Source organism: Somniosus microcephalus, chromosome 20 (genome assembly GCF_052327205.1).
Source record: "Somniosus microcephalus isolate GS21.2 chromosome 20, FLI_Smic_1.0, whole genome shotgun sequence".
NCBI lineage: Eukaryota > Metazoa > Chordata > Chondrichthyes > Squaliformes > Somniosidae > Somniosus > Somniosus microcephalus.
In genome coordinates this window covers 62,631,123-62,656,669 of record NC_141006.1, presented here as the reverse complement: position 1 = coordinate 62,656,669, position 25,547 = coordinate 62,631,123, and positions in this window count along the sequence as shown.

Below are 25,547 nucleotides of genomic sequence, written 5' to 3'. Positions count from 1 at the left end.
ATAACTGGAGAGAAACTGAATTTAAGATGGCCACCACAAATCACCTGACATCCACTACCAATGAGTTTACAGCATATATCTCAAGGTAGAAACAAACAACCAATTACAATACTTCTTACTAACACAGAGAACAACCACCCCATTCACCAATCACAATACTTCTTATTAAACATAGGAAATAATCACCACATTCACCCCTCCTTTTAAAACATGTTCCAACCTAAAACAACCTTTACAATTTATAATTAATTTATTTACAACTAAAATACAAATATAATATTTCAACAATTTTAAAACATTACTATCAATTTAAAAGTCCATTTTCAATCGGTCGACCGGATATCTTGTTCGTGTCGACCTTCTTAACCTTGGTGAAATTCCTTGCCCTCCCACACCCGGAGACACCGAAGTATCTTCTGCAGGAAGGCTATCCATATCCCGATTATCAACGGTTTCCGGATTGGAAATCCCATCAGGAAGTAAACTAGGATGGTCATGAACATCCATCAAAGGCTGACTAATAGAAGTATAATTATCTGCAGTAGGATTGGAAATATTCGTAGTATCTATAACAACATCCACATTATCTGAATCGTGACTATTATTAGTATCCTCAGAAGAGGGCTGGCCACCACAAGGAGCCAAATCTTTAATTGAAACAGTACTTTCTTTCCCATCTTGGAATCGAATATGAGCATATTGGGAATTTGCCTCCAACAGCTCCACCTCCTCCACTAAAGGATCATATTTTGACAATCTAACATGGCGTCGAAGCAGCACAAGTCCCTGCATAGTAAGCCATGAAGGTACCGAATATCCCGTAGTAGATCTCCGCGGGTAATTAAAGAGCCTTTCATGGGGGGTCACATTAGTAGCCGTTGAAAGCAATGATCTAATGGAATGCAGGGCATCAGGCAGTACCATTTCCCACTGTGTATTCTTAAGGTTCCGGGATGTCAAAGCCAACATAACTGCCTTCCAGATCACCCCATTGTATCGTTCGCACTGTCCATTACCCTGGGGGTTATACGGGGTAGTTCTACTAGTAGAAATTCCCCGACTCTGAAGGTATTCCTTCAACTGGGAAGACATAAAAGAACTTCCCTGATCTGAATGGATATACGCAGGCATCCCAAAGATGACAAAAAGTTGAGTCAGACATTTGATAACTGTAGCAGCTGATACATCTGCACAAGGAAAAGCAAAAGGAAACCTTGAAAACTCATCCACAACAGTAAATATGTATCGATTTTGAGTCGTTGAAGGAAGAGGCCCCTTAAAATCAACGCTCAGACGTTCAAAAGGAGAAGTAGCCTTTATAAGATGAGCTCGTTGAGGCTTAAAGAAATTCGGTTTACACCGAGCACAGATAGAACAGGATGAAGTCATCCGCTTGACGTCTTCAACTGAAAAGGGCAAATTCTTACTGCGTACGAAGTGTATCATCCTCGTAACCCCAGGATGACAAGGCATTGTGAAGATTAATAAGCGTATCTCTGTGAATCACAGAACAATAAGCCCTCGACAGTGCATCAGCAGCAACATTATCCTTCCCCGGACGATAAACTATATCAAAATGGTAACATGCCAACTCAATCCTCCACCTCATTATTTTATCATTTTTGATCTTTCCAAAATGTTTAACATCAAACATAAAGGACACAGATTTTTGATCGGTTACCAACGTGAAATGTCGCCCCGATAAATAATGTCTCCATTTACGCAGTGCTTCTACTATTGCATATGCCTCTTTTTCTATTGAAGAATGTCTTTTTTCACTATTGTTCAAGGTACGTGAGAAAAAGGCCACAGGTCTTCCATTCTGGTTCAGAGTAGCCCCAATTGCAAAATCAGAAGCATCCATCTCAATCACAAAGGGAACCTGCTCATCAATAGAATGCACAACTGCTCCTAAGATATCCTTTTTAAAATTATCAAAACATGTCCTGGCCTCCCATGATAGAGGATATCTCGTAACCCGAATAAGGGGCCGGATCTTCTGTGAAAAGTTTGCAATCCAATTAGAATAGTAAGAAAACAGTCCAACAACTCGTTGCAAAGCCTTAGAATTAGTAGGATAAGGTAAATCGATCAATGGCCGCAAACGTTCTGGATCTGGTTTAATCTTATTTCCCGAGATAATATACCCCAGTAGATTTACCTCAGTAGTCGAAAAGATACACTTCTCTTTATTAAAAGTTAAACCAACTTTTTCCGCAGCTTGAAGGACTCTTTCTAAATTAGAATCATGCTCCACCCTTGATTTACCACACACCGTGATATCATCTAAATATGAAAAGGTGTCAGAGAGAGAGTTATCACTTATAAAAGCATCCATTGCCCGTTGAAAACAAGCAACACCATTAGTAACACCAAATGGTATTCGGCAAAACTGATACAGCTTTCCACCAGCCTCAAAGGCTGTATATGGTTGATCCCTCTTAACAATAGGAATCTGATGATAAGCACTCTTTAAATCAATAGTGCTAAAAAACTTATACTGAGATACTTTGTTGATAAGCTCATCAATCTTAGGCAAAGGGTACGCATCTAATTGAGTATACCTATTAATAGTTTGAGAGTAGTCTATCACCATTCGTTTCTTATGTCTCTCGTTAGTGGTGACAACTACCTGAGCCCGCCAAGGCGAACAACTAGGTTCAATGATTCCTTCCAATAAAAGACGTTGGACTTCAGAATTAATAAATTCTCTATCCTGACTGCTATACCTTCTTGACTTGGTAGCAATTGGCTTACAATCCGGCATCAAATTGGAAAAAAGTGATAATGGAGAAATGGATAAAGAAGTTAATCCACAAATGGATAAGGGTGGCTTAGTCCCTCCAAACGAAAGACTGAGAGACTCGTGTAATTTAAGCACATCATGACAAATCAAAATATCCGCACAAAGATTAGGCAAAACAGATAGGCGTATACCAGTATACGTATTACCTAGAAGAATCATTTTCACAAGGCAACAACCAGCTACTTGTGAAGTAAGGGTCGTCTGAGCCATACACACCTGATAAGTAACAGGCAAGATTTTCAAACACTTTTCCTTCGCAAACTGAAGACTTATAAAACTCTCGGTACTGCCCGTATCTATGAGAGCCTTCACTTCTAACCCATTAACTTGGGCCATAACTATAGCTTTGTTTAGGCCATGAGCAAATGCAGCAGAAATTGATGCAATAAACGCCCTCTCTACAGGTTGAATAGTCGCAGAAGAGGAGGTAATTGAACCTAATGATTTACAAACACGTGCATAATGACCTCTCTTTCCACATTTACTACACACAGCCTCCCGGGCAGGACACTTCAAACGAGGATGCCGGACGTTCCCACAAAAATAACACTTCTGAATCCTAGAGGCAACAGCCGCCGAAGTAGAAACTGTTTCAGAATCTAGTAAACCACTCCCATTAAGTCCACCTAATTCTTTTTCGTCCGGAACTGCCGAAACCACAGTCGCAGGTCGATTAGAAAGAGCATAAGAATCCGAACTTCTCTGAGCCATATCCAATGTAGAAGCTTGCTCAAAAGCACTCTTGAGATCCAAAGTCTTATTTTCTAACAACCGCTGACGAATTGATCTAGACAGTAGTCCATTAATAAAAGCATCCCGTACCGATTCTTCCTTATATTTTTCGGCCGTCACGGCTTTATAATTACAGTTAGCACTAAGGTGCCGAAGTGCTTGTAAATAAGTATCCAAAGATTCTCCCACCTGCTGCCTACGGGCAGGTAGAAGATAACGTGCAAATACCTCATTCTTTGGTTTAACAAAAATCTTCTCCAATGTAGAAATAGCCAATTCGTAAGTTTTACAGTCCAAAATATACTTATACACATCCGGAGCAATGTAGTTGATCAGCATATTCAGCTTATTCAGAGACTCTTGTTCCAACACGCCCAAAAAGTTTGTAAATGTACAATACCAATGTTTCCATTTATCATCCACTCCTGCAGAATTAGGGTCAGCATTGAATCGTTCTGGTTGAAGATATCGCTCCATTCTGATAAAAAGTTAATAAATTGAAATAAAGAATAGATTTGCCTTTCTAATCTAAGCTTTATTAACTTTAAAAATCCAGTAGCACATCTTTCAACACCAGTCTCCAACCATAACTGGAGAGAAACTGAATTTAAGATGGCCACCACAAATCACCTGACATCCACTACCAATGAGTTTACAGCATATATCTCAAGGTAGAAACAAACAACCAATTACAATACTTCTTACTAACACAGAGAACAACCACCCCATTCACCAATCACAATACTTCTTATTAAACATAGGAAATAATCACCACACGGCTGTGAGGGTGCCAGTCAGTTTCTTCTGTAACCTCTAGATGGCACCTTCACTTGTTTGTTTTCCAGCCCTTTGTTAATTGTTCCTAGCTTCCGGTGTTAATGCTTAACGGCCTGTTAGCTGTTCATGGGTTGCACCTGGTTTTCTTGGTATATAAGTTCTATGGTTGTTTCACTCCTTGCTCAGTCCTAGCCGGGTAACCGGGGGGACTAGCCCTTGCTCTGTGGCTCCTGACTTTAACTAGTTGGTTGCCATAGTTCTCTCGAGCTTTGTATTTAAGATGTAACTAACTTTGTGTTCTTGTTGTTCTTAGTCTTGATAAGGTCTGGACTGGCGTGTTGCCATGCTGGCGCTTGTCTTGAGCTCTTGAGAAGCCTGTTACCCCTGCGGCAGCCCCTCGTGATAGCTTGTCTCGGCAAGCTGGTTGCGCTTGTGGTAAGCTTATCCCAGCTCATAATGGACAAGTATGATGCCTCATGGAAGCTGTCCTGAGTCCCTATTCTTGACTAGCCGTTTTGTAACTTGTCTCGAGTTCTATGTATATTGTTCTTGTCTCGAGTTCTATGTATTATCTGGTGTTTGCTGTCTCGAGTTCTTACGTATGCTGTTGTGTTTTCTTGTATGAATCTAGTTATGTGTGAATCTAGTTAAGTAATGAATAAAGTACTGTTCCTTAAGATTGTATACCTGCCTTTAGCCTGGTTTCTGCACTTGGGTCCAGAACCTACCTTGCCCGGAGGGCACGGCCCCGTATCTACACGGCCCCGTGGCTCCCCAACCCTGACAGTAGGACTGAGCCATACATGGACCCAGTAGAAACCAACCGGCTAAGGTTTGAAACTCTCGAGTTAATTTTCGAGTTCTCTTGGGCAATATGCGGTTCTCCTAGGAAGGAGACCCCCACTGTGTTAAAATTTCGAGTAAACTTTCAAGTCTCCTGGGCCTTCATAGTGTTAAATTTTCAAGTAAAACTTTTGAGTCTCCTGGGCCTTCATTGTATTTAGACTCCCAGGTGAACTCTCAAGTCTCCTGGGCCTCTATTGTGTTAGAACCCCAAGTAAATTCTCAAGCTTCCTGGGCCTCCCGTTGTGTTAAACCCCAAGTAAATTCTCAAGTTTCCTGGGCCTTTGTTGTGTTATATTTTCAAGTCAAACTCTCAAGCTTCTTGGGCCTCTACTGTTAGACCCCCAAGTCAACTCTCAAGCTTCTTGGGCCCCTACTGTTAGACCCCCAAGTAAATTTTCAAGTCTCCTGGGCAAATTAAGCTTTCAAGTTCTCCTAGAAAAGTTAGGTTTTCAAGTCTCTTGGGCAAATTAAGTTTTCAAGTTCTCCTGGGCAAGTTAAGATTTCAAGTTGTCCTAGGAAAGGTTAGGTTTTCAAGTTCTCTTGGGCAAATTAAGTTTTCAAGTTCTCTGGGGCAAATGACTCCCCCCTGTGTTTCTGTGTTTAATTCTCGAGTTCTCTAGGAAGAAGACTCCGCTGTGTTTTGCTATTCTCCTGGACAAGTTAAACTTTCGAGCTCTCCTGGATAACATACTTTCGAGTTCTTCTGGACAAATGAAACTTTCGAGCTCTACTGGATAAGACATTCTTGAGTTCTCCTGGACAATTAAATTCTCAAGCTTTCCTGGACAAGTTAAATTCTCGAGTCTTCACCCTTCTTGCATCCCTTCGGAATATAGTCCATTGAGCGTGCTAACTCTGGAGAGACGATGGCTCCGTTGCTTACCAAGATTTTGGTCAGATGATCGCCACGACATGTCTCTGCTGCTAGTGGATGAAGAGGATGATTCTGTCTTGAGATTTCTGAACATCTGCAGTTTGTGAACTGTTGCAATGGGGAATATCATTGCTTGAAAAGCTAAGAAGAGCGCCCTGTGTATTAGCGCCCAGTGTATTTCGAGCCCAGTGTATTTCGAGCCCAGTGTATTAGCGCCCAGTGTATTAGCGCCCAGTGTATTAGCGCCCAGTGTATTAGCGCATTGTGTATTTTCGAGCCGTGTGTGTTTTCGAGCCGTGTGTGTTTTCGAGCCGTGTGTGTTTTCGAGCCGTGTGTGTTTTCGAGCCGTGTGTATTCTCGACCCCTGTGCCTCTCGAGCCCTGTGCCTCTCGAGCCCTGTGCCTCTCGAGCCCCCCTGTTGTCTCTCGAGCCCCCCTGTTGTCTCTCGAGCCCCCCTGTTGTCTCTCGAGCCCCCCCTGTTGTCTCTCGAGCCCCCCTGTTGTCTCTCGAGCCCCCCTGTTGTCTCTCGAGCCCCCCTGTTGTCTCTCGAGCCCCCCTGTTGTCTCTCGAGCCCCCCTGTTGTCTCTCGAGCCCTCCCTGTTGTCTCTCGAGCCCTCCCTGTTGTCTCTCGAGCCCCCCTGTTGTCTCTCGAGCCCCCCTGTTGTCTCTCGAGCCCCCCTGTTGTCTCTCGAGTCCCCCTGTTGTCTCTCGAGCCCCGTGTTTGGAACGTCAGGAGCCGTTCCTAGGGGGGGGGGTCCTGTGAGGGTGCCAGTCAGTTCCTTCTGTAACCTCTAGATGGCACCTTCACTTGTTTGTTTTCCAGCCCTTTGTTAATTGTTCCTAGCTTCCGGTGTTAATGCTTAACGGCCTGTTAGCTGTTCATGGGTTGCACCTGGTTTTCTTGGTATATAAGTTCTATGGTTGTTTCACTCCTTGCTCAGTCCTAGCTGGGTAACCGGGGGGACTAGCCCTTGCTCTGTGGCTCCTGACTTTAACTAGTTGGTTGCCATAGTTCTCTCGAGCTTTGTATTTAAGATGTATTCTCGAGTTCTGTATTTAAGATGTAACTAACTTTGTGTTCTTGTTGTTCTTAGTCTTGATAAGGTCTGGACTGGCGTGTTGCCATGCTGGCGCTTGTCTTGAGCTCTTGAGAAGCCTGTTACCCCTGCGGCAGCCCCTCGTGATAGCTTGTCTCGGCAAGCTGGTTGCGCTTGTGGTAAGCTTATCCCAGCTCATAATGGACAAGTATGATGCCTCATGGAAGCTGTCCTGAGTCCCTATTCTTGACTAGCCGTTTTGTAACTTGTCTCGAGTTCTATGTATATTGTTCTTGTCTCGAGTTCTATGTATTATCTGGTGTTTGCTGTCTCGAGTTCTTACGTATGCTGTTGTGTTTTCTTGTATGAATCTAGTTATGTGTGAATCTAGTTAAGTAATGAATAAAGTACTGTTCCTTAAGATTGTATACCTGCCTTTAGCCTGGTTTCTGCACTTGGGTCCAGAACCTACCTTGCCCGGAGGGCACGGCCCCGTATCTACACGGCCCCGTGGCTCCCCAACCCTAACAACGGCTATTTTCACACATACCCTTGAAAGCTACAGAGATTGTCTTGAAGACGTATGCGGGGCAAAAAGTCTACCCCAAAGGAAAAATAAGGGTGAAAGTGACATATAAAGGCCAGGAAATACCTAAAATGGATATATATGTATTGCCAGATGGAGGACCACCACTGCTAGGACGTGAATGGATCCAGAAGTTACAATTAGATTGGCATTCCATACAGGCACTGAAGGTTGAGGCCAAAAAGGACGACGACGTCACACCTGGACGACTGTCAAAAATGCTAACTGATGCAAAAGAAGTGTTCCAGGAGGGACTCGGAACACTAAAAGGCATAACAGCAATGATTAAAATAGAGGAAAATGCAAGCCCAAAGTTTCTTAAGGCCAGACCAGTGCCTTATGCGATCAGACCAGCTGTCGAAGCAGTGCTGGAAGGGTTGGAACGTTCAGGAGTACTGTCCAAAGTAGACTGGAGCGAGTGGGCTACACCCATCGTTCCTGTAATGAAGAGGTCGTTGAGTAATACGCCTGGGGAACCAAAGAAGGTCCGCATCTGTGGGGATTTTAAGGTGACAGTGAACCCAGTTCTTCACACGGTACAATATCCGCTTCCATGAATTGAGGATATTTTCGCCTCGCTATCTGGAGGTTAACGCTTCACCAAAATTGATCTAGCCCAGGCGTACTTGCAAATGGAGGTAGAAGAAGCCTCGAAACAATACCTTATGATTAACACTCATAAAGGTCTTTATCAATACAACCGCTGGTGTTCGGGGTAGCATCGGCTCCGGCTATTTGGCAAAGGGCGATGGATCAAGTCCTGCAAGGGATTCCAGGGACCCAGTGTTATTTGGACGACATCCTGGTCACGGGCGAAAATGACAGTGATCACCTCGCCAACTTGGAGAAGGTGCTCACCAGATTAAAGGAATATGGGCTATGAGCTAATCGCCACAAGTACGAGTTTTTCCAGAAGCAGATCTCGTATTGTGGCCACGTCATCGATGAAGAGGGGTTACACAAGTCCCCTGAAAAGATTGAGGCAGTAGTCAAGGCTCCAGCACCGGAAAATGTGTCACAACTGAGGTCGTTCCTCGGGCTGGTAAACTACTACCATAAGTTCTTACCTAATTTGTCCACGGTATTACACCCACTGAACACCCTACTGCAAACAGGGGTACCATGGAAGTGGAATGACGAACGTAGACGAGCTTTCCAGAAGTGTAAAGAATTGATCACATCAAAAGAGGTGTTGGCCCATTTCAACCCAGCACTACTGAAGTAAGATATTAAAAATTGGATTTAACAAGGTAAAACAAACCAGGATTCATCTATAACACCAATATATAAAATGGAGGGAATAGGTTAATTTGTGCTCCGAGTTGAACAATAGAAGTCTGTAAAAGTTGTATAAACCCAGATAAGGTTTAAACAGGACTATGGGTTAACTGCGGAGAGATTAAAACTGTCAAAACAACCCCTTAGAAAGAGGGAGAGATATATGGGTTCGGCCACGCGAGTCGACACCTTTGCACTTAAGGGTTTGTTAAGTGTGAAGCTCAACAGGGTTCTATTCTTTTAACTATCTAAAGTGTTTTTGCTCTGTAGAAATAATTTAAGAGAGAGAGACAGAAAGTCTGCGGATTGCCCGCTTTGGAAAGATCTACTATCTTAGAGAAATACTTAGAAAGACCAAGCCATCTGACAACAGCAAATGGACGATCGTAAAGTAATAAAATTGAGGCCCGGGTCATGAGAAAGTAACAAGACCAACTGATAACGAAATGTGAGATTTGTAAGCGACTGGAAGAATGGAATGTCATGGTTTTATAATTACAATTTAATTATAATTCTGTATATGTTAATAAGCTTATCCCCGCCTTTAGGGCAGGGCCTTAAGTTTTGTATAACTGTGAGAACCTCAAGAGATTCGGTGGAGTTGGAGCCTTGTGTTGGGACGCAAGAGCCATAGCTCCCCAGGCCTGAATAAACCGTTTTTACTTCAATTATTGGGTCTGTCTTTCTTACAACAAGCCAGTGTTGTCGACTGTGTATATCACTCAGTCCACACTTTGGGGGCTTACATCAACTACCAATTCGTTTGGCATGTGATGCATCACCCTATGGTATTGGAGCGGTGCTGTCGCACAAATTCCCAGACGGGTTGGAGAGGCCAGTAGCCTTTGCGTCTTGGTCACTAACCTCAGCCGAGCGCAACTACGCCCAGATTGACAGGGAGGCCCTCGGCCAAGTATGGGGAGTAAAAAAATTCCACCACTATCTGCATGGGCAGAAGTTCACCTTGCTGACTGACCACCAACCACTTGTCTCCATCTTTAATCCTAAGAAGGACGTTCCAGTAATGACGGCACAACGGTTACAAAGATGATCCTTGTTTCTAGGGGCAAATCAATATGAAATAGAATATAAAGGCACGAAACAGCATGGAAACGCTGATGGGTTATCGCGCCTGCCACTGCCTACTGTGGAGGAAGCACCAGCAGTGGACCCTATCGAGATATTTTGTTCGTCAATAATTGAACGATTGCCAGTAACGAACGCGGATATAGAGAAGGAGACCCGCAATGATCCGACGCTGTCTCGGGTATATGATTTGATGGTGAGGGGATGGCCAACACATGGCGACTCACTGTTGCCAGCATTCTCATCCAGAAGAGAACAGCTGTCAGTATGCCAAGGGACAGTGATGTGTGGATCCAGAGTGGTGATTCCACCCAAGTTAAGGGAGAGAGTGCTAAATGAGCTACATGAAGGTCATCTGGGGGGAGTGAAAATGAAAAGCCTTGCTAGGACGATAGCAAAATACTGCAGATGTTGGAAATCCAAAATAACAACAGAAAATGCTGTTAGGGCTTGCTAGGGCTTATGTGTGGTGGCCGGGAATCGATCAACAAATCGAAGACCTAACCAAGAGCTGCTCAGGATGCCAGAGGTTCCAAAATGCTCCACCACATGCCCCTCTACACCCATGGGAGTGGCCCTCCTCTCCATGGCAACGGGTGCATATTGATTTTGCTGGTCCATTCATGGACTCAATGTTCTTAATAGCAGTGGCCTGAGGTGATAAAAATGTCCTCAACCACTACAGAGAAAACGATTGCAGTCCTACGGACTATATTTGCCAGAAACGGCTTGCCAGAGCAGATTTCCTCTGATAATGGACCACAGTTTGTGTCCGACGAGTTTCAAAAATTTATGAGAAGGAATGGGGTACGGCATTACACATCCGCCCCGTATCATCCAGCCACAAATGGATTGGCTGAGAGGTTCGTACAAACCTTTAAGAAGGCGATAAAGGCCATGTGCGACGATGAAATTCCACTACAACATAAGGTGGACAATTTCTTATTAGCCTACCGAAACGCGACACATGCAGTTACCAACCAGACCCCGGCCATGATGTTCTTTAACCGAAGGTTGCGATCTTGTCTGGACTTGCTTAGACCAAATGTGCGAAGAAATGTTGAGGATAAACAATTCCAGCACATCAATGAGAAGCCGACAAGGAGCTTCAATGTAGGACAACCAGTCTTGGCCCGTGACTACCGAACAGAGAAATGGCAACCCGGAACGATATGCACACGGCAGGGGCCATTAATGTACACAGTGTATGTCGGGGAGAACATTGTGAGATGCCACGTTGATCAGATCTTAGCGTCACAGGAACGAGTCAACCCCATGTCTTGCGTACCTGGGGATGAACCCGACATACCGGTAGCATCTACCTCCGAACCAGTAGCAGTGGAACCCGATGAACTAACCGATAAAAAGGGGCCAGAATCGCCTCCGCACCAAGAACAAGAACCTCAGGAAAGGCGCTATCCCGAAAGGATCAGGAAGCCGCCCCAAAGACTGAATCTATAAATGGACTATTGTTGTTTAATGTACATGTTAAAGTGTTAATTGTTATTTGAATATTATGGGTACTGCTAACTAAAAGGGGAGGAATTGTAGTGTATGTACCTTTAAGAGAGAACTACTTTTACAGCTCCTGTATACTGTAGTACCGGCAGTGACCACACCTGTATATAAGCCTTGAGCATGCCTCTGTACCCCAGTCTTGAGACTACCCTACTCCAGTAAATACCTGTTGATTGTTAAGTTACAGCACCCGTGTGGTTATTGAAAAACATCATACTCTCAGAATCACGGATCTAACAGGTTGCAGTCTGGGGGTACACGTGGGGGTTTGCAATCTGGGGGTACACGCGGGGGGTTTGCAGTCTGGGGGTACACGCGGGGGGTTTGCAGTCTGGGGGTACACGCGGGGAGGGTTGCAGTCTGGGGGTACACGCGGGGGGTTTGCAGTCTGGGGGTACACACGGGGGTTTGCAGTCTGGGGGTACACGGGGGGGTTTGCAGTCTGGGGTACACGGGGGGGTGTTTGCAGTCTGGGGGTACACGCGGGGGGTTTGCAGTCTGGGGTTACACGCGGTGGGGTTGCAGTCTGGGGATGTTCGAGGTGTTGGCAGCAGTTTTTTCCCGTGTAACGTGAGTAGAAATACTCGCGGGGCTGTAAAGCTCGTTCCGTATGTTCCACCATATCAATGCCTCAGATTTAAAACATAAAAATAGCCCACTTGAGTACTCTGACAAGGGAATAAAATAGTCAAAGCCCATGGGGTAGAAATTAGTTTGTTAGCGTCACCGATTAACGCCTAAAGAGGCCGAGAAGTGGGGCGCTAGCCAATTTCCGGGCGGGCGCAAGGCGCCTAGCCCCATATTGAGCATGCATTTAGCGCCAGCGCTAAATCAGTGCCCGCTCATGGGCGCAGGCTGATTATGACGTTATTTGAGTGTGCAACACCTTTTAGGTGCCCCGGACCGGAAATTCAGTGGCGCCCCCCTCCGCAGCGCCTGGCGCTAATAGTGACAGCTTACCTGGGCCTTACCAAGTCGCTCTCGGGCTGGAGGAGTATTATTTAAAGGGGACTGGTGTGGTTTAAAAGCGGCAGCCATTTTTGGAGCACAACTTCCTCGAGAGCTACAAAGAGTTGCTGAGCTGCACACTGAGAGCCATTTGACCACTGAGCCAGCGCAGACAGACGTTCTTCAGCCTTCTGACCATCACCTTGCTGTTGGTGAGCCTTGACAACGGGGAACCTTCCTGTGTGCACTTATTATGGGGGCTGCATTGGAGGGGAACGTCCTGCTGCTGAATCATCTGGAAAGGGCACTGAGACGCTGGGAGAGGGGGGCGGGCATGGCCAGACGGAGGAGGGCCAACAGACATCGCCACAGCAGACCTTACGCTGGCAGGGTTTTCCGACAGCAGTTTTCCTACACGAACATGCCGGAGGAGCAGTGTGTCAGAAGGCTGTGATTTAGAAAGGAGGTGGTGACTGAGCTGTGCCAGCTGCTTCAGCCAGATCTGCAGCCTCAGATAAGATGCAGGACATCTCTGTCGGTGGCTGAGAAGATGCCTGCTGGCTTGAACTTCTACGCGAGCGGCTGTTCTCAGACTGCGCGTCAGAGGCTGATCAGAAGTAGCTTCTAGGCCCCTCTCACGGAATGCTTGCTGCCATTCCAAGAACAGGAATGGAACCGGTCTGATACCCCCAAGCCTGTGACGGGCAAGATGCATGTAAATAGCAGGCATGGTCATTGTAAATGAAGAAAGTGTTTCATTACACAAAATGTGGTTTCTTCAAACATGAGAAAGCTATGGCAACAGAAAGCAAAACTAATACACTGACACATAACTGCCTCTCACACCCGGGAGACTGTCCAAAATATAAATCACATTCCGACCATCTTCCTTGGCCTTGAATCCACTGCGCTAACCAAAGCATCCAATGCCCCATCAGTGAGGCGTTCCGCCCTCTGCCTCACCCTTTCTATGTCTTGCTGGGCTGGTGCGCCACAGGTAGGCTCCCACCGCTTTGAAGGCCTACAAGGCAGTGAGTGTGTCTGGTGATGCCAATTGACCTGCCCCTTTAAGAGCTGGCCGGCGCCAGTGTGTCTCAGGGAAAGTGATTATTGCCAGCACCCTCGCTGCGCCCCGCCGTGGCGAAATTGGGTTGCGCCGCCGGGTTAGCGCCTTAGGAGTAGCGTGCAGCACCTGATTTAGCGCCGCAATCATCTTTAGGGGCACTGCAACCCAATATCGTGCTAGGTGGCGCTAAATTGCGCCTGGCGCTAAACTTTGCACATCGCCAGGTCTAGCGCCCCAAACGCGGCTATACCGAATTTCTAGGCCCATGACTTTTAAATATTAAATCACTGAATGATGTTGCCCACGTAACAGTACTCATCAGGTGTGATAATTACGACAGAAAATTAAATAAACATTTATATACTTCTCTTAGAACTGTTTCCAAACACTTCACATACAACAAATTACTTGGGAGTGCAGTGTCTGTTGTGCAAAGTGCATACAGGCCAGGCAGTTTGTGGACAGTTAGTTCCCACAAATGGTTAAAAGATCAGTATCCAGTTAATCTGGTCTTGGCAGTTGTGGCTGAGGGAGGGATGTTGGCCAGAAGCACGCACTGGTTTTCTTCATCGAGTATTGCCATGGGATTTTGACATTCACCCGAATCAGTAGCTGATGGGGCTTGGATCAACATCTCTTCCAAAGAATGGCAGTTCCTTCAGTGCAACACTGCAACGCCAGCCTAGATGATGTACTGAAGTCACGAGTGAGACAACCTTCTGACTCAGAAGCAAGGGTAGCACCAACTAGGCCAAGCTAACACCACTTTGATGAGTGTTCTATCTGCACGGTTTGCTTGATTTTTATTTGGGTTTCAAAAATATTTCTTTTCGTTGAAGAGTTAAGCTGAAACGTTTGGCAGATTTATCTAATTTTTGACAGACTTACCCATGGAAAGGCTGTGAGTGACACACATCTTTGTGAAGGGAGTCAAAATCAACATGGTCAAAGAAAAATTATTTTAAGAATTGATTTAAGATTTGCGAAGATAAATATAAAACGTGTCATTATCGAGTGATTCTCAAAAAATTGAGTTCCTCTGATCCCAATGATTTCAAGAAATAAATTCCTGCATGTCTTGGTGGAGATGTAAGCTCTCAATCTAAACCAAAAATGTGCTGTGTGTACATACTCGCTGTTAGATCCGTGATTCTGAGGGTATGCTGTTTTTCAATAACCACACGGATGCTGTAACTTAACAACAAACAGGTATTTACTGGAGGAGGGTAGTCTCAAGACTGGGGGTACAGAGGCATGCGCAAAGCTTATATACAGGTGTGGTCACTGCCGGTACTACAGTATACAGGAGCTGTAGAAGTAGTTCTGTCTTAAAGGCACATACACTACAATTCCTCCCCTTTTAGATTAGTAGTACCCCTAATATTCAAATAACAATTAACACTTTAACATGTACATTAAACAACAATAGTCCATTTATAGGTTCAGTCTTTGGGGTGGCTTCCTGATCCTTTCGGGATGGCACCTTTCCTGAGGTTCTTGTTCTTGGTGCAGAGGCGATTCTGACCCCTTTTCATCGGGTAGTTCATCGGGTTCCACTGCTACTGGTTCTGAGGTAGATGCTACCGGTATGTCGGGTTCATCCCCAGGTACTCGAGACATGGGGTTGACGCGTTCCTGTGACGCTAAGATCTGATCGACGTGGCGTCTCACAATGTTCTCCCCGACATCCACTGTGTACATTAATGGCCCCTGCCTTGTGCATATCGTTCCGGGTTGCCATTTCTCTGTTCGATAGTCACAGGCCAAGACTGGTTGCCCTACATTGAAGTTCCTTGTCGGCTTCTCATTGATGTGCTGGAATTGTTTGTCCTCAACATTTCTTCGCACATTTGGTCTGAGCAAGTCCAGACGAGATCTCAACCTTCGGTTAAAGAACATCATGGCCGGGGTCTGGTTGGTAACTGCATGTGTCGCGTTTCGGTAGGCTAATAAGAAATTGTCCACCTTATGCTGTAGTGGAATTTCATCGTCGCACATGGCCTTTATCGCCTTCTTAAAGGTTTGTACGAACCTCTCAGCCAATCCATTTGTGGCTGGATGATACGGGGCGGATGTGTAATGCCGTACCCCATTCCTTCTCATAAATTTTTGAAACTCGTCGGACACAAACTGTGGTCCATTATCAGAGCAAATCTGCTCTGGCAATCCGTTTCTGGCAAATATGGTTCGTAGGACTGCAATCGTTTTCTCTGTAGTGGTTGAAGACATTTTTATCACCTCAGGCCACTTTGAATGAGCATCCACTGCTATTAAGAACATTGAGTCCATGAATGGACCAGCGAAATCAATATGCACCCGTTGCCATGGAGAGGAGGGCCACTCCCATGGGTGTAGAGGGGCATGTGGTGGTGCATTTTGGACCTTCTGGCATCCTAAGCAGCTCTTAGTTAGGTCTTCGATTTGTTGATCGATTCCTGGCCACCACACATAAGCCTTAGCAAGGCTTTTCATTTTTACTCCCCCCAGATGACCTTCATGTAGCTCATTTAGCACTCTCTCCCTTAACTTGGGTGGAATCACCACTCTGGATCCACACATCACTGTCCCCTGGCATACTGACAGCTGTTCTCTTCTGGATGAGAATGCTGGCAACAGTGAGTCGCCATGTGTTGGCCATCCCCTCACCGTCAAATCATATACCCGAGATAGCGTCGGATCATTGCGGGTCTCCTTCTCTATATCCGCGTTTGTTACTGGCAATCGTTCAATTATTGACGAATAAAATATCTCGATAGGGTCCACTGCTGGTGCTTCCTCCACAGTAGGCAGTGGCAGGCGCGATAGCCCATCAGCGTTCCCATGCTGTTTCGTGCCTTTATATTCTATTTCATATTGATTTGCCCCTAGAAACAGGGACCATCTTTGTAACCGTTGTGCAGTCATCACTGGAACGCCCTTCTTAGGATTAAAGATGGAGACAAGTGGTTGGTGGTCAGTCAGCAAGGTGAACTTCTGCCCATGCAGATAGTGGTTGAATTTTTTGTACTCCCCATACTAGGCTGAGGGCCTCCCTGTCAATCTGGGCGTAGTTGCGCTCGGCTGAGGTTAGTGACCGAGACGCAAAGGCTACTGGCCTCTCCAACCCGTCTGGGAATTTGTGCGACAGCACCGCTCCAATACCATAGGGTGATGCATCACATGCCAAACGAATTGGTAGTGCTGGGTTGAAATGGGCCAACACCTCTTTTGATGTGATCAATTCTTTACACTTCTGGAAAGCTCGTCTACGTTCGTCATCCCACTTCCATGGTACCCCTGTTTGCAGTAGGGTGTTCAGTGGGTGTAATACCGTGGACAAATTTGGTAAGAACTTGTGGTAGTAGTTTACCAGCCCGAGGAATGACCTCAGTTGTGACACATTTTCCGGTGCTGGAGCCTTGACTACTGCCTCAATCTTGTCAGGGGACTTATGTAACCCTTCTTCATCGATGACGTGGCCACAATACGAGATCTGTTTCTGGAAAAACTTGCACTTGTGGCGATTAGCTCGTAGCCCATACTCCTTTAATCTGGTGAGCACCTTCTCCAAGTTGGCAAGGTGATCACTGTCATTTTCGCCCGTGACCAAGATGTCGTCCAAATAACACTGGGTCCCTGGAATCCCTTGCAGGACCTGATCCATCGCCCTTTGCCAGATAGCCGGAGCCGAGGCTACTCCGAACACCAGCCGGTTGTATTGATAGAGATCTTTATGAGTGTTAATCGTAAGGTATTGTTTCGAAGCTTCTTCTACCTCCACTTGCAAGTACGCCTGGGCTAGATAAATTTTGGTGAAGCGTTTACCTCCAGATATCGAGGCGAAAATATCCTCAATTCGTGGAAGCGGATATTGTACCGTGTGAAGGACTGGGTTCACTGTCACCTTAAAATCCCCACAGATGCAGACCTTCTTTGGTTCCCCAGGCGTATTACTCAACGACCTCTTCATTACAGGAACGCTGGGTGTAGCCCACTTGCTCCAGTCCACTTTGGACAGTACTCCTGAACGTTCCAACCCTTCCAGCTCTGCTTCGACAGCTGGTCTGATCGCATAAGGCACTGGCCTGGCCTTAAGAAACTTTGGGCTTGCATTTTCCTTTATTTTAATCGTTGCTGTTATGCCTTTTAGTGTTCCTAGTCCCTCCTGGAACACTTCTTTTGCGTCAGTTAGCATTTTTGACAGTCGTCCAGGTGTGACGTCGTCATCCTTTTCGGCCTCAAATTTCAGTGCCTGTATGGAATGCCAATCTCGTTGTATCTTCCGGATCCATTCACGTCCTAGCAGTGGTGGTCCTCCATCTGGCAATACATATATATCCATTTTAGGTATTTCCTGGCCTTTATATATCACTTTCACCCTTATTTTTCCTTTGGGGTAGTCTTTTTGCCCCGTATACGTCTTCAAGACAATCTCTGTAGCTTTCAAGAGTATATGTGAAAATAGCCGCTTGTAGTCCCTTTGGTTTATGACTGTTAGGGCTGATCCTGTGTCCAATTCCATTTTCACTTGGACTCCGTCTATCTTGAGTGTAACCCAGATAGTCTGGTGATCCTCCATTTTGGTTACCTTATGTAGTTTCAGACAACCCAGCTCCTTGCTTCCGGAGTCTGTGTCACTTTTCTGTTCATCTGAACCACTGTCCATCACCTGGTGTACCTTTTTGTACTTCTCCTGTGGAGATTTCTTACTGTTGGTTTTCTTCCCAGACCTGCAGACTCTTGCTATGCGTCCTGCTTTCCCACACTGTCTGCACACTTGGTCCTTGAACCAACAATCCTTCTGGTCATGTGTTGTTCTGCCGCAGCGATAGCACTTCACTGTTCCATAGGACATTTCATTGGTGCCATATTCTTGCGGTCTCCGTTGTATCTCTGCAGCGCCCCTTGCGGCTGCTTCGTGTGATACTGCCATACTGAAAGCTTTGTCCAGCGTAAGATCCTTTTCTGATAGAAGCCGTTACTGGGTTCCTTCACTTTGTAGCCCACACACAAACTTGTCCCTTAACGTATCTGCTAGTCCTGCTCCAAACTGGCAGTGTTTCGGTAGCTTGCGCAGTTCTGTTAGGTACTCAGCATTGCTTTCGTCTTTGTGTTGGTTCCTTTTATGGAACTTAAATCGTTCTGCTATCAGCAGCGGTGTGAGGTTTAAGTGGTCCTGTAGGATTTCTACTATGCTTTCGAAATTCTTGTTCACCGGCTTCTCTGGGGTTATTAGATTTCGCAGTAACCCATAAGTTTTTGCACCCATGGAATTTAACAAAACCAGTGCTTTATTAGCATCTGGCACTTCATTCGCCCTGCAGTACACCTCAATACATTCCACATGTCGCCCAATCTTCGACTTCATTGTCGAACGTAGAGATACTGCCACTCTTCGGCATCTCTGGGTGTGAGTTAACTGTCAAAAATTGCGTCTCCCGCGCTTCCCCTTCTTCTCCGCTGGCACAAAATGGCGTCTCCCGCGCTTTCCTTCCTTCCCGCGCTAGCCCTTCTTCTCCACTGCGGCTTCTAAAAATGGCGTCTCCCGCGCTCTTCCTTCTTCTCCGCGGCTCAATGGCGTCTCCCGCGCTCTCCCTTCTTCTCCCCGCGGACCCTGTTCAGCCCGTGAGCCCTGGCTGTGCTCTGCGCGTTCTTCTTTTTATTTTTAAAATTTTTTTTTATTCGACGCCGCTCGGTCTTGAACCCGACTGTTTCTTTACGCTCTCTCTCTCCAGTTTTTTTTTTTTCTCGACGCCGCTCGGTGTTCAACCCCCGGCTGCGCCCTGTGCGCTTCACCCTCTGTCTTACCCCGTCGACGCTGCTCGGCTTTCTCTCCGCCGTCGGTCGGCTCCAGCCGCCGCTGCCCGGGAAGGGTCTGCGCTGGACCTGTCGTGAGTCTCTTGCTGATCGTCGTGGCTGGGGAACCAAGCCCGGCTCTCCACAGCCTCCCCTGCGATGTTCACTCTCTGCCTGACGACTGGGCGGTTGCTCGTGGTCGACGCCCGTGTTCCTGGCCTCCTTTTTTTTTTAGTTGCAGGTAGATTCGAATCAACACTCGTCGCCACTGTTAGATCCGTGATTCTGAGGGTATGCTGTTTTTCAATAACCACACGGGTGCTGTAACTTAAGAACAAACAGGTATTTACTGGAGGAGGGTAGTCTCAAGACTGGGGGTACAGAGGCATTCGCAAAGCTTATATACAGGTGTGGTCACTGCCGGTACTACAGTATACAGGAGCTGTAAAAGTAGTTCTGTCTTAAAGGCACATACACTACACTCGCTTAACTCAAATCAACTGTACAGGGTTGAACAGGACATGGTGTTCCGTACAGGATCAGGGGGAAGTAGAGCTGTGGCCAGGATTCTGAGTGCAGTGCATAACTTTTCAACGCATGTAATAAATAATACAATCATTTGGTTTGGGTAGAGGATACAGCAGATTGCACCTGGTTGTGGAGGGAATGAGCTTGAAGGCCCAAAGACCTTTATATTTTCGCTGATTGGTTCTTAAAAAATGACGTATAGACTCTAGAGATCCTGAAATTTATAGTCAAACTACTGTTACTGGAATAGGGAAATGGTTCCTCCCCTTCAAATGCATCAATGCCTAGTCGATATCCAGCAGTGTTGCTTATGAGTAGCTGAGTGCGGGTGTAGCTTCAAGCTTGGCTTCTCCCTTATGGCCCACTCAGGTACAGCATAGACACAGGCAATTTGGCCCAACTGGTCTATGTTGGTGTTTGTGCTCCCCACGAGCCTCCTCCCACCTTACTTTATCTAACCCTATCAGCATAACCTTCTATTCCTTTCTCCCTCATGTGATTATCTAGCTTCCCCTTAAACGCATCCATGCTACTTACCTCAACCGCTCCCTGTGGTAGTGAGTTCTGTTACGTCCGTGTAATAATAAGAAAAGGACTGCAGAGAACGGTACAACAGGTGTTTACTCAACGTGGTTCAAACTGCAACTGAAACAACAGATTACTACTCAGCGTTATATACAGGTGTGGTCACTGCCGGTACTACAGTATACATGAGCTGTAGAAAGTAGTTCCCCCCTTAAAGGTATATACATTACAATTCCTCCCCTTTTAGATTAACAGTACCATAACACTCATTTAACAAATAAATATCAAACTAATTACAATTAACACTTTTAACATGCAACATTAGCTGAAAATAGTCTATTTATAAATTCAGTCTTTGGGGAGGCTTCCTGATCCTTTCTGGATAGCGCCTTTCCTGAGTGTCTTGCTCTTGGTGTGGAGGCGATTCTGGCCCCGTCGTCGGTTGGTTCATCAGCTTCCGATGCTACTGTTTCTGGGGTAGATGCTACCTGTACGTCGGGTTCCTCATCAGGTACGTATGGGCGAGGCATGGGGTTGACTCGTTCCTGTGACTCTAGGATCTGGTCAGCACGGCGTCTCACGATGCTCTCCCCAACGTCCACTGTGTACATTAGTGGCCCCTGCCGTGTGCATATCGTTCCTGGTTGCCATTTCTCTGTTCGATAGTCGCGGGCCAAGACTGGTTGCCCTACATTGAAGTTCCTTGTCGGCTTCTCATTGATGTGCTGGAATTGCTTACTCTCAACATCTCTTCGTACATTTGGTCTGAGCAAATCCAGACGAGATCTCAACCTTCGGTTAAAGAACATCATGGCCGGGGCCTGGTTGGTGACTGCATGTGTCGCATTTCTGTAGGCTAACAGGAAATTGTCCACCTTATGCTGCAGTGGAATGTCGTCATCGCACATGGCCTTTACTGCTTTTTTAAAGGTTTGTATGAACCTCTCAGCCAATCCATTTGTGGCTGGATGATACGGGGCGGATGTGTAATGCCTTACCCCATTCCTTTTCATAAATCTTCGAAACTCTTCGGACACAAACTGTGGTCCGTTATCAGAGCAAATCTGCTCTGGCAAGCCGTTCCTGGCAAAAATGGTCCGTAGGACTGCAATAGTTTTCTCCGTGGTGGTGGAGGACATTTTCATCACCTCAGGCCATTTCGAGTGCGCATCCACGGCTATTAAAAACATTGAGTCCATGAATGGACCAGCAAAATCAATATGCACCCGTTGCCATGGAGATGAGGGCCACTCCCATGGGTGTAGAGGGGCATGTGGTGGTGCATTTTGGACCTTCTGGCATCCTGAGCAGCTCTTTGTCAGGTCCTCGATTTGCTGATCGATCCCCGGCCACCACACATAAGCCCTAGCAAGGCTTTTCATTGTCACCGCTCCCAGATGACCTTCCTGAAGCTCATTGAGCACTCTCTCCCTTAACTTGGGTGGAATTACCACTCGGGATCCACACATCAAGGTCCCCTGGCATACTGACAGCTGTTCTCTTCTGGATGAGAATGCTGGCAACAGTGAGTCACCATGTGCTGGCCATCCCTTCACCGTCAAATCATATACCCGAGACAGTGTCGGGTCATTTCGGGTCTCCTTCTCTATACCAGCGTTAGTTACTGGCAAGCATTCAATTATAGTCGAATGAAATATTTTGACAGGATCCACTGCTGGTGCTTCCTCCGCAGTAGGCAGTGGCAGGCGTGATAGCCCATCAGCATTTCCATGCTGTTTCGTGCCCTTATACTCGATTTCATATTGGTGCGCCCCTAGAAAAAGGGACCATCTTTGTAGCCGTTGCGCAGTCATCACCGAAACGTCCTTCTTTGGATTAAAGATGGAGACAAGTGGTTGGTGGTCAGTCAGCAAGGTGAACTTCTGCCCGTGCAGATAGTGATTGAACTTTTTCACTCCCCACACTAGGCTGAGGGCCTCCCTGTCAATCTGGGCGTAGTTACGCTCGGCTGAGGTTCGTGACCGAGACGCAAAGGCTACTGGCCTCTCTGAGCCGTCCGGGAATTTGTGCGACAGCACCGCTCCAATGCCATAGGGTGATGCATCACATGCCAACCGAATTGGTAGTGCTGGGTTGAAATGAGCCAACACCTCTTTTGATGTGATCAATGCTTTGCTCTTCTGGAAAGCTCGTTTACATTCGTCACTCCACTTCCATGGTACCCCCGTTTGCAGTAGGGTGTTCAGTGGGTGTAGTACGGTAGACAAATTCGGCAAGACCTTATGGTAGTAGTTCACCAGCCCGAGGAACGACCTCAGTTGTGACACATTTTCTGGTGCTGGAGCCTTGACTACTGCCTCAATCTTTTCAGGGGACTTATGTAACCCCTCTTTATCAATAAAGTGGCCACAATACAAGATCTGCTTCTGGAAAAACTCGCATTTGTGGCGATTAGCTCGGAGCCCATATTCCTTCAATCTAGTGAGAACCTGCTCCAGGCTGGCGAGGTGATCACTGTCATTTTCGCCCGTGACCAGGATGTCGTCCAAATAACACTGGGTCCCTGGAATCCCTTGCAGGACTTGTTCCATTGCCCTTTGCCAAATAGCCAGAGCTGATGCTACCCCGAACACCAGCCGGTTGTATTGGTAGAGACCTTTATGAGTGTTGATCGTGAGGTACTGTTTCGAGGCTTCTTCTACCTCCATTTGCAGGTACGCCTGGGCCAGATCAATCTTGGTGAAGCGTTTCCCTCCAGATAGCGAGGCGAAAATATCTTCAATCCGCGGAAGCGGATATTGTACAGTGTGAAGGACTGGGTTCACTGTCACCTTAAAGTCCCCACAGATGCGAACCTTCTTTGGTTCCCCAGGCGTATTACTCAACGACCTCTTCATTACAGGAATGATGGGTGTAGCCCACTCACTCCAATCCACTTTGGACAGTACTCCTGAACGTTCCAAACCTTCCAGCTCTGCTTCGACGGCTGGGCGGATCGCATAAGGTACCGGTCTGGACTTAAAAAACTTTGGGCTTGCATTTTCCTCTATTTTGATCATTGCTGTTATGCCTTTTAGTGTTCCGAGTCCCTCCTGGAACACTTCTTGTGCGTCAGTTAGCATTTTTTACAGTCGTCCAGGTGTGATGTCGTCATCCTTTTTGGTATCTACAGTCAGTGCTTGTATGGAATGCCAATCTAGCTGTATCTTCCGGATCCATTCACGTCCTAGTAGTGGTGGTCCTCCATCTGGCAATACATATAGGTCCATTTTTGGTGTTTCCTTGCCGTTATATATAACGTTCACCCTTATTTTTCCTTTGGGGTAGACTTTTTGCCCCGTGTACGTCTTCAAGACAATCTTTGTATCTCTCAAGGGTATATGTGAGAATAGCCGCTTGTAGTCCCTTCGGTTTATGACTGTTAGGGCTGATCCTGTGTCCAATTCCATTTTCACTTGGACTCCTACTATCTTGAGCGTGACCCAGATAGTTTGGTGATCCTCCATTTTGATCACATTGGCCCAGTAATTCCGTTCCAAACGCGTGAGTACGGTCGGGGTACTCACGCGTCTGGCTGGAGGAAATGCCGGTTTTCAGCATGCACAGCGCATGCGGGGAAAACCGGCATTTCCTGTCCTCTGAACGAAGGGCTTCAGAGGCAGAACGCGTGCGACTGCACAGGCAGCGCGTGCGCAGTAAAATTCACCGGTTTCATTCATGCTTTCAGTGAGGTTAAGTCCTTACAACTTACACATGAAAAAAGCATGAGTACAGTTGCGCCAGAGGCTGCGGAGGAAGATATATTTTATTGTGGAACTTCTGAAAGGCAATATTTTTGTTTGGGAAAGGGAGGAAAGTTATTTTAAGAAATGCTGAGGTAAGTTTTAAAGTTTAATTTTTTTTTTTTTAAACGGGTTTTCAGTACTGTAGGTAGAAGCAGCAATTGTGGCTGTGTGAATTGAATTTGCTGTGTTTATTAAATGTGAAAATGACTGTTCTAAAATGAATAATGTAACATTTCCAACATTTTTAAGAAAGAAACTTTTCATCAGTAATATATTCTTTTAAGTAATTATGTACGTATGTCCGTATATATTCCTTTACGTATATGTATGTATGTATATATTCCTTTACGTATATGTATGTATGTATATATTCCTTTACTTATGTGTATGAATGTATGTATTTAATTATGACTTTCAGAGAAAGTAACTTATTGGAAAATCATCTCGGGCTGTGAAATTGATCAGGCGGGTATGATGTATTACCAAGACGATAACGCGTTTCTCCTGCCATAGGCCGGGGTGATTTTCTAGCCAGTCGCTTCATTAAAATTACTTTAACAACTCTTTCCATTTCTTCCTTGCAAGGACGTCTGTGTAAGCAGGAGGCCTGTGAGCGAGAAAAATGCCTGGGAACTGCTCGTAGCCAACACCTTCACGAGCTAGTGGTGCCTTGTACCTCCCCCTCCCCCCGCAAGGCAAAGAAAGGAGCAGACACAATTTAAAGTGAAGCAGTGAACTTTTATTGCATCATAAAACAGTTTTCAGGGTCAGTTTTGATGTAGTTTATAACTTTAAAATGTTAACTAGCTATTTCCTGCTTTTCAAACATTTGTAAACATGAATAGTTCAGAAAAAAATGTGTTAACATTTAAAAGTGACTTTTTCTGTTTTCTTAGTGCAATAAAGACATTCAAGGTGGAAACTAGCTATGTTCTAATTTTCAAATAGTTGTTGTAAAAATACTTTGGCTCCAATAAAAGTTGCTAATTTTTTTCAAACTGACTACAGGCTGCACTGTTTAAAGGAAAAGGTTACATATCCTTTCAGTCACAAATAAACATTTCAATGAGAACAGCAAACACAACATTTTACATGTCAATAAAATGAAAAATTTAACAATTGCACGATTTGCCCCCTCGCATCTGCAACTGAGGGTCCAAGGAGGTGCATTGCGCAAGAGGTCATCGTCGTACGTATCCTCACACTGTTCCCTTTCGGGAACTGTATGAAGTGGTGGAAGGATTTCTGGCCACGTTAACGCTCCTTCCGTGACCATAACCATCTTCATACCAGCCATTAGGGTGGTTAGTCCTATGGCGCGAGGGTTTTACGGGCTCCCACAACCCATCCGAGGGTGGGGGGGCCACCCACACCCGCGGACGCTAATATCCCGCTGGATGTCCACCCAGAATTTATAGT